This window comes from Cyanistes caeruleus, chromosome 11 (assembly GCF_971803275.1).
Source record: "Cyanistes caeruleus chromosome 11, bCyaCae1.hap1.1, whole genome shotgun sequence".
NCBI lineage: Eukaryota > Metazoa > Chordata > Aves > Passeriformes > Paridae > Cyanistes > Cyanistes caeruleus.
The window spans coordinates 6,555,589-6,568,554 of record NC_141711.1 but is presented as its reverse complement, the minus strand read 5'-3'; the positions used below and the strand labels follow the sequence as shown (position 1 = coordinate 6,568,554).

At 43.8% G+C, this 12,966-nt stretch overlaps 1 long non-coding RNA gene across 4 annotated transcripts in view; it reads right to left on the bottom strand.

Annotated features, from left to right (window-relative positions):
- The window catches only part of LOC111934992 (uncharacterized), a 109,502-nt gene that overhangs the window by 819 nt on the left and 95,717 nt on the right, over positions 1-12,966 (bottom strand). For 3 of the 4 annotated variants that reach the window (XR_015274990.1, XR_015274997.1, XR_015274991.1), the window contains 2 exons: positions 3,434-3,578; positions 1,842-2,269 (listed from right to left, as the gene is read on the bottom strand). This is a non-coding gene — a long non-coding RNA (uncharacterized LOC111934992). Of the gene's footprint in view, positions 1-1,841; positions 2,270-3,433; positions 3,579-12,966 lie in introns of those variants that run through there. The other variant, XR_015274994.1, reaches the window with a different exon arrangement.

Genomic DNA, 12,966 nt, shown 5'->3' with positions numbered 1-12,966 from the left:
TTCCCCTTTGCCAAATCCTTTCTACCCTGTCAGACTCCCTGGTGCCTGGCAGTGCTGTTCCATGGGGTTATGCCACACTTGGCTGTCTCCAAAGGTTTGGTCCTTTTCCTGCTGTGCTGTTTCCAAGGCTCCAGTCTCTAGGGCCTCTCTGAATAAAGAGTGTCTCAAATATATCACCCTTTCCCTGGGCTGAGAGAAACTGAAGAACTTTGGAGGTTCACATATCCATGTTCTGATTTAAATAGAGTTCAGGAGAAAAATGTCTCTGCTGGGTTGCATAGGCAATTTTGGGTATGGTCCTGTGTGAACCCTGGGAGTCACTTCCCATTTCCTTTCTGATCAGGTTCTCCCTTTGCTAGGGAACATACATACAGTTTTCTTTAAAAACATTAAGTCATATCTCTAACATTTCTTCCTTTGAAAATGAACTACAACTTGGCATGTTTTTGTAGGTCTCCACCATAAAGACATCAGCTTTTGGACTGGCTAATATCCAAGATGTATTGTACCATCACACTGTGGATAAAAATTGTTCCTTGTGTGTTGGAGGGCAGAAGAAGGACTTTTTTTCCTTCCGTTACATTTGGAGGCAGCATGAGAGAAAAAGGGGCTTGTCCAAAGCGTAAATGTCATGTGCCATTCTTGAGGAGGCAGGAGCAGAGGGGCCTGAAGAGACACATTTCACATTCCTCAGAGGGGCTTCTTGAGTGGCTGTTGAAGCCACTTGCTGAGGAGAATATGTGGATGTGCCAGGACCTTCAATGGACTTGCAGGAGACCTGGATGTCAGAGGGAAACCAAGAGACACAGAGGTGCCAGGGACAGGGCAAGTGCAGGACTGAATCAGAGCAGAATTAATCTTTGAATTGGCACTGCAGTAGTCTCTGTTACACCCAGAAGTCCCTGCTTTGACCCATTTGATTTGTTACGGTCTTCGTACTCTAAGATATTTTATGTATCTTTCAACCTCTCTTCACCTGAAGCTGGTTCATACATCCATTCCAAAAACTAAAGCAGGAAGCTGATGGAGGGTTCTGAATCTGTGCAAAATTCATCTTCAGGCTTTTGGGCACAGCTCTTCCCTGCTCATCTTTCAGAAAGCCAGCTCCCCTGAAATGGTTGGTGATGTTGCTCCTGCCTGGCTGAGAGTGCCAGCAGCTGCTCTTGGTCTCCCAGCTGCAGAATTCTTTGTGTGGAGCAAATGGACTGGCCTGTCCTGAGGCACTGATAGTGGTGAAAAGCTCTGGCTAAGTGGTTCCTCCACTTAGATAAGCTGCTCTTTACTTTTCCTCGAGGTTTTCCTTTCCTTTATGTGGCTGCTGATCCAGACTGTGTTGGCTTTTATGGGTGCATTAATGAGTCTGCTGTGAAAGTTTGCCAGTTCATTATTTAATGGCTCCATCAAGACTAAACAGAATTCTCTCTGAATCCATCCATCTCTGCAGAATAAGGCCTGACAAAGCCTTGTCCTGCACAGTGATATTGTCCTGTACTTAAGCTGGTGGCATCACACTGCTGTGTTACAGCCACATCCACCCCTCCTCCTGCACTGCTGGAGGTGACACTGCTCTGTGCCAGCAGCTCTCATGCACCCAGAAGGTAACATCCCTGCTTTGGAGGTTTCTTATCACTAGCCTGCATTTCCCCACCGTGCTCAGAAGGGTTTTGTTATATATATAATTTTTTCTGTTTATCAGGTGACAGTCCAGTTGGCAGGGAAGAGGTTGTTGATTCAATAATGTACATGTGAATGAAGCCAAGTGGTTGGCAGTCCTCTCCTGTCTCATGGGTTTATTGAGTCTGGATCTGAAAACTTCACACTGCAAATCTCTTCCTTTTCACTTTTCTTTTTCTTCTTCTTTTTTTAGTTCTTGCAGTCACTGAAGCTTTGGAATGAGGCAAAGCTCTCTCTTAACCTTTTTCTCATAGCTCAGAGATGGACCAGCACATACTGAGATCCAGGATGCTCATGACCCCAGACAGCTTCTGTTTGCCTTTTGGTTCCTCTGTAAAACTCATGTTCTTCCTTTCTTGGGATTTCTCTGCTTATCTCCCAGGCTGCTGGCTCTCAGAAGGCATTTCTCTAGGATTAGAGTTGCATGTCTCACCACTGGCTCCTGCAAGATGCAGTCCCACACTTCATAAATAATCTGATCTGTAATTAGCGAGATTTTCTGTCTCCAGACTTGCAGTTTGAGTCTTGCACCCTCCAGAAAATGGGGCTCTCCTTCTGAAAATAGCAGCTTGCTCACCTTGTCCTTATCTCCTCACTGTGAGATAGAAAGAAATGATGTTTCATCTTTATCTCCCCCAACCCTGTCGCCTGTTCAAAACCCAGACTTGCCTATTACTACAGAGTTTGTGTAAGGCTTTTTACCCCCTTGTCCTGGGAGGCTGAATCTCTGCAGGCTGCTCCTCTTTCCCTCCTGCTTTTTCCTCTTTCCAGCCCTCCAGATGCTGCTCTGTGTTTTCCACTGTCCCCATGTACTGGGGGGGTGGTGGTGTCAGGTCTGTTAACCCAAACCAGCCCTTCACCCAGGAAACCATCCACAGATTTGCTTCAGCCACCCTCCAGCACTCAGCTGGGCCATCCATGGGCTGAATCCTGCAGCCACAGTCTCATCATCACTTTCCCTACAGCATTGTTCACCCCTCACATTTTGGGAGCACAGTCTGAATGATGCCACAGTTGTGCAAACACTTTGGAGAGCTGTGAGCAGAGGGCAGAGTTGCATGGAATGAGCATCAGTTCACCCAAAGTCTCCAATTCTGATGACCAAAGTCAACAACTGAACTTTGTTTTTTAATCTCTGCTATATTAATCCACATGTGTATGAATGTGTTATTACTTACATGCATGCCTATGGAAATATTTGCTTCTTAAAGTTATTCAGTCTGCCAAAACTCCTTCCCAAATTTAAGTGCTGCAGCTTAAATTGTTTTGTTATTCTTCAAAGGCTATTTATGAAATTGTATGATAGAAGAAAATTGTGTTCTATGTTCAAAATTCTTTCATAAAACCCTCAGTAAAACATCATTTGGATGTTTTTTAAATTACTGGCAGATTTCAAAGGAACAGCTGTTTATAGACAAATTCCCCACCAGAAAAGCAATGACTGGGGTGTACCACATCACGTTTCCTTTGTGAGCCCTGGTACTGTCAGGAAAGCAATACTTCATATATCTTCATTTCACAGATGTGTACAAGATTTGTAAAGTAAAGCAATATTTTTATTGCTTGGTAAATCATCTTGAGTCAGAAACCTTGGGGTATAACCAGAAATGAGTATATGAGGTCAAACTGCACTGATAAGGATGGTAGAGAAGGTCAGCTTCTCATAAAGAACTTAGATTTTTTTTTAGATGCAAAGTCCAGAGATCTTTCAACTCCTCCTGAAACCTGTGGCAGGTAGGGATGCAGGACCTGGCCTTACCTGAACACCACAGTGATACTGAGCACCACAGTGCCTGCTCCTCCTGCAGCGTCTCCTGAGGTCCAAATGTCTCCTGAGATCAGAAGCAGCAGTTTCTCCCACTCCTCACTCTACCCAGGTGGGTTCATCTCCGGGGCTACAGTAGCTAGTTAGAGAAAAAGCACACTTTTATTTTTAATGGTGGTACATGGCCAGGGATTTTTTAGTTTGGAACTTGGTTCTCATTTTCCAGAAGGCCATATGGGATTTCTTTTGCACTCTAAGCAGCTTTATTTAATATGGAAAGTAGAATATCTTTTAAAACAGAAACCAGCTGCGTAGTTTATGGGTATCATCATATGGCTCTGCTTTTTGTTTCCTTACTTAACTGGAGTTTGGGGTTTCCAAGTTGCCAAGCTGCTAACACTAGTAAATTGAGTTTATTAGAGACAGTGTTTGTTGAACAATAACATTTTATATAGTCTGTCACTGTCTAGTACCTTAGATGAGTTACACATTTCTGTTCTCTATTTTTGCCCTGATTTTTTTGGCACTTAAAATCCCATTTTCAGCTGGGGACACCAGAGACCAAAATCGAAGAAGTGATCTTGTGCTTGCTTTTGCCTAAAATCTGCAAAGCCATCCTTGACCAAAGTCACAGAACCAGACCTCCAAGGGTTAATCCCACGGTGCCTTTTGACTGAGTTTAGGCAGCAGGAAGGGATTGGATGGCAGATGAAATACCTCCCCAGGAGATCCCTTCCAGGAGAGGGGCCCCTGTGCTCAGTTGTAAAAGATAATGTGTCCATTCAAAGGCTGTCCCACAGCAGGAACACAAACTGGGGTGGGTGTGAGGACTTTGAGGGGCTCAGACCCTCATGCAAAGGCTCAGCCTCCTCCTGGAGCTTTGGAGCTCTGAGGCATTAGGAGCAAACAACCCTTGCAGTCTAAGATGTCTCTGGAAGTTGCTCTCAGAGGTTGCTTTCATTTGGCTCCTGCAGGCATCAAATTCAACCCCAGCTGGATGCACAGAGGTGAGCACAGCTTCTGCTTGGCCCTTTGGTGGCTAAATATAAAGCAGGGGCATCACTCAGCAGAAATGTTAGGGGGCAGATGAAATGTGGGTTTTTCACTGCAGCACCCTTCCCCATGTTTTCCTCTGTGCTCTGCGAATATTCTGAGCCAGCTCTGGTAGATATCTCTATCTTGTTATCTGCTGCTCTTCCTCTAATCAGAAAAGATCCATGCACTGCCAACTTTAAACTGCAGGGTTGCTTTTAATAGCAGTTAAAACTTCAGATACCTTTAGAGCTCCCTTTCACCAGGATTCCTCTGGGTTTTGGAGGACTGGGCTTTTAAACAAGCACTCTGTGGGTGCAGCACACAGGGAATGGGGGTTACACCGAGTTCCTTCCCTGCTTGAGAATTATGGCTTCTTTGACTACTGCTAACTCAGCTCTGAAAAAGGTGATTTATCTTCATGGTTCATAAAAAATACTTCTGGAGAAGTTTTCCTTTTCCTGTCCCCATTTGGAATAAGTACACTGCAACATGTCTTGGATTTAAAAACAAATAAGGCCTGGAAAATAATACTTTTGGATTTCCCCACTCATACCTTCTGCTGTACACAATGGCTTCACTCCCAGCTTTAAATTAGATGAGTGCTATGCTAGCAATATACTTCCCATACAGACTGAGAGCGAGGCATAAAAAGTTCCAGCAAGTGGGCTCAGTAGACATTTGCTTGCCAAGTATTAGCTGTTGCTAGAAGGTAATTTTGATTCCCAGAGTTAAGAGGCTGTTGCCAATAGAAAAGGATTTGCTGCTTGATTTTCTTTGACTTACTCTGAAAAATTAAAAAAAAATTGCTTGCACCTTGAAGAACTTGTGACATTTATTAATGGTTATCAATTTTTCCAGTGTATTCATTTAGGTGTAAGTGATGCACAACTTCTGCCAGTGAGCAATGTCACCTGTCTAAAAGAGCTCTTAGCCTGTATGTGTGCAGAGGGATAGAGTGTGTCCCTGGCTGCTCCACTGCCTTGGCATATAGCTCTTTTGTAGATATTAAATATTAAATATTTACAGTACACAGGTACAGGATTTGTGGCTGAGGAATCCACAGCTAGGCACCATAGGGACACAGAATTGCATCTGTCTCAAAGTTAGCAGCTTACTTGGTTTTTCTAAAAAAAGTCAGAATAAAATTCAGATCCTTCCAAAAAATATGTATATCTAATGCAATGTTGTGATTAGTCCAATGAAGTCAATAAAGACAATAACCAAGCAAAAATTGGAACATATGAGTGTACTTTTGCAAGTCAGAGGAATGAGGAAAAGCAAATGTATTCCCCTGGGTTTTAGCAATCAGAGAGCACATGTATTAATAATGTGCAATACCCAGTGCAGTGCATGGAAAGCCATAAAAACATGAGCCTTTGGAGACAGGTTCCTATATACAGAATTCCATTGGTCTTAGAGGTATATCCATTGATATCTACACACAAATCAAATGTAACAATAAGAATTGGTTTGGCACAAGCTCCCAGACGCTAATGGATAACACAGACCAAAAATGCTTCTCTTGCCTTTTGTTAGCAATTGAATGCTGTTCCTCACTGGAGAAATCCACAGCAGAAACCTACCCTGGGGCTAAACTGGGAGGGTAGCTAGAACTAACCCATCTTTGTCTACAGAAACCTTCTAGACACATAAATGTGTTTTACAGATGTCCAGTGGTAATTTACTCAGCCCAGAAGAATACACTTAATAGCAGAAAGAGGGGTGCTGGGTTTAATGCACAGCCAGGGAGCTGCTTCTCACCACCACCTGCAGCTAGAGCAGACACTGGAGAGTGTTTTACAGCTGAGCAGCCTAATCCTCTCCTGCTGGCATGAAGTGCTGCAAGGCCCATCTCTCTGTGGAGTCAGGTATTGGCCAGCACAAAGGGCTGATGATGCTTTTGGTCCTGGGGTGCAAATGCTTCTGCCAGAGCTTCAGCCCTTGTGTTCCACTTTTGGAGAAAATGGACCCTGGGCTAGCATGCTCTAGGCAGAGAAAAGGGCAAAATTTTGCACAGAAATGTCCTGTCCCACATCTCTCTCACAGTGCAGCTCTAGATGACAGGCAAGTTTGAGCCTTGCTCTCCTTCCAGCACAGGCATTTGTGTCCTGTCAGAATCTGGCACTAGGTTTGGAAAGGGAAATTACTTACTTTCCTGAAAGTCAATTACTGCTGTTTCAATCCCAGATAAACTGGAGAAAGGCTGCCAAGAAGTTCCAAATATATTCAAGGCCAATTTTCTACAGGTGTCCATGCAGTTACAGTCAACTGTGAGCTGCCACACCACGTATAGAGTGGAGGAACACATGCACCAGTGTGAGGGAGTAAAACAGAGTAGTATTAAGGAAGATATTAAATCCATGTCCATTTCCTAAAAACATGGAAATCATCCTTGATACTGGTTATGCAAAAGAAGTATTTCAGATACATGCTGAGTGTCATTACTTCCTTCCCCTCCTCTTCTGGAGTGATTTAAAACATCCTTCTAGTAAAGGATCCAGTGTTTGGAGCGGGAAAAAGTACTTATTGGAAGATGAAAGGAATCCAAGCTTGCCAAAGCTAACAAATGGACTCAAAGCTCAGCTACTCCTCTCCAAGGAGAGATCAGACTTTGGTTAGCAGGGTTGGTAGCAGTTTGTGCAGGACTTTATGACAGCAACAGCAAAGATGCCCCAGGTTCTGCTTAGTAAGGTAATTGATGTACAGACCCACCCTTTGCCAGCTGAGCCAAAGTCCAGAGGCCTCTGCAGGAAGGAAATTAACCAGTAATTCAGAAAGGAAAAAGGAACAGCTCAATTGCCAAAACTTGTTCTGCCAGAGTATGACCCTGCTCTCGCCCACAGACACCTGCCATTGTCCCTGGTGGGGCACGGCCCTTGCTCACAGTCCCAGGGTGACACACCGATGATGTGTTCCCTTAATGCCCCTAAGGATATCCCAGCATTGCCAATTTCTATTTCCTCTGCCCATTTCTATTTCCTCCACCCACGTCTATTCAAAGCATCAATGGGTGAGGTTTTCCATTCTTAGGTTCTCTTTCATTGTCTCAGAAGAATATGCTCGAAACCATGACCTGCTTTCTAGCCTGAAGATTTTTTGGGGTTTTTTTTTCATCCCATCTAATGCTCTGCACTTTCTTTTATCTCTGTATTAATCATTTTATTGTCAACCTGTGCAGCAATATGATGGGGGTCTTCAAATGTTAGGGATTTCTCCTGGTGTATTGTCTTTGCAATAATGCTTCCATTTTTATTTTCCATGGTAACAATATTTTCATTTTAAACACTATGGTTTTTAATGTAGTGAATGCTTCATTTTGATAGAAAGGTGATATAAGAAGGCAACCTTGGTCACTGTTAGTCTTTCATAACAATCTGGCATTTAGAATCAACCAATTTTCTTCAAGAATAAAATTCGTCAAGAGAATGAAAAAAATGTATCAAGGATTTTTCTATTTAACTTTTTGTATTTAGATCCTTGAAGGTCATGTTTAAACTCAGGATTAAGCCAACCATGAAGATTAAAAATTGCATATTGAAAAAGAGATGCAGAGGTTTCTAAGCAAGCATGAACACTTAAAGAAGGTTGAAGTTATGAGCAGAACAGCAATAAAATGGCATGTTAAGAACACTGTTCCAATAACACTGCAAGAATCATTAATTTATAAAGGAGTTTATTCCATACTTACTTGGAAAGGTTCAGTGACAGAGCACCCATAGCTATGCATTTCTGAAAGGGCTGAAGAAGTTTCTCTAAGAAACTTTTCTACAGGAGTTTCTCCTGTATAGATGTTAGCAGGCTAAATAAATCTGATGCACTGTGTGTGTGAGATGAATAAAGGTATTTGAGCAGTTTGGGGGTTTCTGTCTGAATGCACCTCTCAATTAACTACAGAAGTCAGTGTTCCAGGCAGTAGCTGTGGCTGCTGGAAAGCTTCAGCAGTCTAGCAGGAAACTGCTGTAGGAGATGATGCCATGAAAGTACTGTTAAAGTGTGAGAGAGAATATTAGAATATTTGTTTGAACATCTTTCACTGAAGTTGGTGTTTACTCTGCTGCTAAGCCTGTTAGAGTGCTGTATTTAGGAGAGGCTGGGACTCTGCCAGTGGATCCTCTACACTGCAAGATGTCAGCTCATTGAAAGACTTTGGGAGAATGTATTGATGCTGATGAGGCTTTCATCAGGAAAGGTTTTCTCAGCAAAAGCCAGAAGACAGTCACTGTGGTGTAAGGAATTGCCTGCTCACTGGGCACCTCCTCAGCAACGTGAGACAATCAAATTCAAGAGCCTGTGTGATGACTCAGAGCAAGAGGCACCTCCCAAAGCCCACGCAACTGGCCTTGCCCTCAGGCTCTCTATTATTCCTGAATAGACTCTTTAAATCTTTTTTCCTACAGAAACTTTTGGGAGGCCTTGAGTTTGTGTTGATGCAGAACAGAAAAATCTCTGAAATCTAAAAAATCTTTGGGAGTGCAAAGCCTGTTTCTCCCCCAGCTCTTTTTCCTGAAGTCATTGATTCAACAAGAATTGGAGATTTCTGAGGGAAAGGCTGCAATGACCATCACTGCTGAATCCTCTTCATAATTTGTTTGAGAACTTTGATCAATGCCAATATCCCAAGTAGATCAAAACACAGATTATTTTGTCTTCCAGTTTAGTCTGCCTAAAGGATCAACCCAAAATTTCTCAGAAAATGCTGCTTGTTGCCACCAGCCACCTCATGAACAAGGGCCCTGTCAGTCTGCACATTTGCAGGTCCTCACAGGGTGCTCAGTAGCTCCTAGCTTGGCACAGGGAGCCTCCCCCTGACACTCCTGACATGCCTGGCTTCTTCTCCATGGATCAGGGCATGACCAGACCTCGCAGCCATAGAAAGAGACAAGGGGAAGGCAGGAGAGGTCTTGTTCCACAGCAGAGGGGGATGAAACAGCTTTGTAATTCACTAAAATCCCTTTGGAAGGCTGTGTTCAGATTCTGATGGTTTTCCTTGGCACAAAACCAGCATCAGACCCTGTCATTTCTCACCTATTGAAAAAACCTTGGAAGGATAAGGTGTACCCCAGAAATGCATCCAGATACCTGCAGCTTTGCCATTTTTCACTTGATTTTCCAGCTGAAGCTCGGTCATAAAACAGCATTCACAAGAAATGTGCTTTTCCAGCTGCAGTGACTGGAGTTATGTGATGTCTGGACCTGTAAAGACATCTTGGGCCTGCAGGTTGCCATGGGAGCTGAAGGTACAGAGTGTCCACGGCTTTCCCTTGGTTTCAATGAAGGGTCATGGTTGTTTTGGAAAGCTCAGCCCTGGGACAAAAGATATATTCACTTTGTTGATTGATCTTCCCCGGGCAGCACGCTCTCAAGTGGATTCTGAGCTCTAGGAGGGTTTATCCATTTTCAGAGGGTGTTTCAGCTCAAGCCCTTGGCTGCATTCATGCTTCATCAGCATGTGCAATCGCAGCACTCGCAGACATGATTGATTGAGCTTTCCACTGGCTGACTCCCACACAGAGAGCACGTATCAGTCTCTGAGCAGGTATTACCTCAGATACTCAAATCTTGTGTTTACCCCCCAAATCTGCTGTTTTGTTACCATTTGAGCACTATTTCTGGATGGTATTTAGCTTTATGCTGCTCTGTATGTACTTTGTACATATGTTGCTTTATGTACTTGCTCCAGCTCAGCTCCTACCCCCTACTCTTAGATCTGCTGAGATTTTCTCCAGCCTGGCTCTCAGGCCAGAGGGTCAGCAGCATCAAACCAGCCCTGGTGGAACACAGCCTCCTTCCACTTCCCTGTGCCTGTTTCCACATAATGGGGAGGGAATCACATGCTTTGTGTCTTCTGCACCGAATGATTTGTGCAGATTGATAAAACCCAGCCTCAGCTGAGACCAGGGCTGCCTGATGTCTCACCACAGAGTGGGCAGAGCACCCATGGCTACATCCACCCACAGAGCATTTCACAGCAAAGGCAGATCCAAGCACCTTGTGGTCACTGTGCTGACGGATATGACCCTGCTTTGCCCAGCTCACCTTAGAGACAGTCATGAAAGCTCCCTTAATAGGCAAGTTTTGTTTTTGGAAATGCCACAAGAATGTTTGGGGGTTTTTTTCTCCCCACAATCAAAAGAGACTTCTCCTCTAGAAACCACAAAAACTTCCTCGGTAACTCCCTGCGTCCTACATCAATTTTATTGCATTCTTCCTGGCATGGGGAAGGAATGAAAACGGGTGATGGCAAGATATCTTCATGTTTTCTCCTCACTGCTTTTGATGACTCAGAAATTTGAGAAGAACAAAAAGAAGCAGCAGACAGCATAACCTAACCAATCATGCTGGAATCCAATTGTATGGCTTGCACAGAACATTTCCAAGGCAGGCTATCATTCTTACTGTTTATGTTGCATCACAGAACAGCTGGAAAAACTGTAAACTCCTCAGTTTTGCTAAGTGTACAGAAAGTTAGTTGTTCCACTAAAGAACATTACACAGAGTCAGACTTTCCTTTTTTAAGGTTCAAAAAAAAAAAAAAGAAAAAGAGAAAAAAATTTAAAAAAGAAAGCAGGGGAGGAAACCCTCTTTTTTTTTTTTTTTGTTTGAGGGTGCTGCAAAGGTACAGACTTGTTTAAAGAAAAAAAAAAAGAAATGCTGATGACTGCTAAAACCTAATTGCCAAAAATGTGCTTTCTGTTAATAAAATCCTAATGAGGTAAGTAGGGAAAAGGACAATGTCTTATTTCTTGCTCGTGATAAAAAGAGAGAGGAAGAAAAGCAATAAACAGTGTAGCTGATTCTGTGGGGTGCAGATAGTAGAATGACCTACTGGTCAAAGCTTTAGAGCCATCAGTGCTGCACTATGAGCCTTCCCATTTTTGCTAAGGAAATAAATTTACTTGCTAAAAACAGCAGTGAGGTATTACCCAGACTTCATAGCACAGCACATATACAAACGCTTTCCCAAAGCTGCCGAGTGCCTCCTGATGTGTTAGGAGAGATTGGAGCATGAAGGGAGGAAAGCAATGAAAATGCAGGTGAAGGATGGCCACATTTTCTCATTTCCTGGCCACAGCCTGCTCCCAGGAGCTTCCATGAAATATGTTACCTCCTCTCCTGTGAGACTAATGCAGCCACAACAGAAATCAAAAGGCACCTGGACTAGACAGCAAATCCCAAATCTTCATAGAACCAAGGAATTCCCACGGGGGAGTAGGTTGGAGCCTTCCACTTAGCATTTACAGTACTTGTGTCACACCCCAGCACCAGGGGGAGAGGTTCTGCTGAAGGTGTTTGTAGGTGAATTCCATGGCTCTGAAAGCCCTGTTAATTTTTAAGAGCCCACAAAGGGCAAGGTGTTTTGTAGAGGTGGGAGCAGAGGTTGCTTAAGGCCAGTGGAGATAAGAGAGCAGAAAGTAGTAGGTCTGCTTTGGTGGTTGTTAGAAGCCATGCTAAGATGTAAAATACAGCAATAAATATCACATTGTGCCTTAACTCCAGCAGCCTGGAGACTGCCCTGGGCTCAATAGCCATTGCAGTTTGTGAACTGCAAGGATGTTCTGCTTGCTTTTGCCCCTGAGTGGCCCAAGACACACCTGCAGAGCCGGGAAGCAAGGAAAGTCCTCACTGCACACCCAACCTGCTTTCACCAGCACCTGGGCACATTAAACAACTTTAAAGTGGCATATTGCTGTCTCTGGATACAGCTGGAAAGAGAAGGGCCAAGTTCTAGTCCTCCCAAGCCATACAGTCTAACCATCCACATCCCTTCCTCACCAAGCTGCCCTCACTTTGTTCATGCCTAGTAAACTGGAGCTTAGTATTTTGTTTCCAGGACATTCCTAGAATGAGGAACCGAAACAAGCCCAGGTCTTTAAACACTTTTTTTTTTTTTTTTTTTTACAATTACTCAAATAAATGCTTTTAAAACCGTTTACTAGGGTGGCTTCAGATTTCCTTACTTATTCCTACTTTTGTTTTGGCATCCACCAGCATTTGTGGGAGTATGTGTGTGTCTGAGCTCCTGCTCGGGGATTTTATCCCATAAAACAGGGCAGAAGGATGGGTTTGCCATGTGTTTTTGTAACAGGCAAGAAGAAGAATTGCTGACAACAGAGCAGACAACCTCCAGAGCCAGTGTGGGGTCTGAGCCTGGCAGATCCTGGAGGCAGAATGGGAGGAAGAGGAGATGGGAGGAAGGCTTCCCTCAGAGCAGCCACTCCCCTTCTTGTAGAGCTGCCTGTAGGGAATACAGGGGGCAGGCAGAGGAAATGCTGACAAGAGAATAAGCAGCTAGATATAAATGAATCCTGGAACCATCTCAAGTCCTATACTGTTCATAATTACCTATCATTTTCCTGGGCCAAACATTTGCTCCTCTAAAAGTCCCTAATCCATTACCTGCCGTGTAATGCCCCGCTGTAATTTCCTCATCTGTGCTGCAACGTTCTGCCATGCTTTGATGTTCTGGCAGGACCAGGAAGGCGCTGAAATTT